This window comes from Pseudophryne corroboree, chromosome 1 (assembly GCF_028390025.1).
Source record: "Pseudophryne corroboree isolate aPseCor3 chromosome 1, aPseCor3.hap2, whole genome shotgun sequence".
NCBI lineage: Eukaryota > Metazoa > Chordata > Amphibia > Anura > Myobatrachidae > Pseudophryne > Pseudophryne corroboree.
Window position 1 is genome coordinate 1234684979 of NC_086444.1, and position 319 is coordinate 1234685297.

The window sequence follows — 319 nt, forward strand, 5'->3', positions numbered from 1 at the left end:
TTATTACTACACCTGATATTCCCTAGCAGTCTCCCAAATAGGTACTAATCAGGCTATTCACTGCTTAGCTTCCAAGATCAGGCGAGGTTGGGCGTACCCAGTGAAATATGGTAGTAATGACACCTAGATTGTGAATACAATGGTATATGGTTATTGGCATATACCAAAAGAAGTACTTCTATTGTTCATTATTGTGCACAGTCCTTCTGTTGCTTTTGCTCTGCCGAATGGACGTATGACTGGCATCAAAAAATGAGAGAGTACTGGAAAAGAAATATAGTGTCTAGGAAACGTATAGGTACAGGTCCCGTCTTCTATT

At 40.1% G+C, this 319-nt stretch overlaps 1 pseudogene; it reads right to left on the bottom strand.

Moving 5' to 3' along the window:
- LOC134949583 (5S ribosomal RNA) lies at positions 1–119 on the bottom strand (annotated as a pseudogene).
- Positions 120–319: the final 200 nt, after the last annotated feature.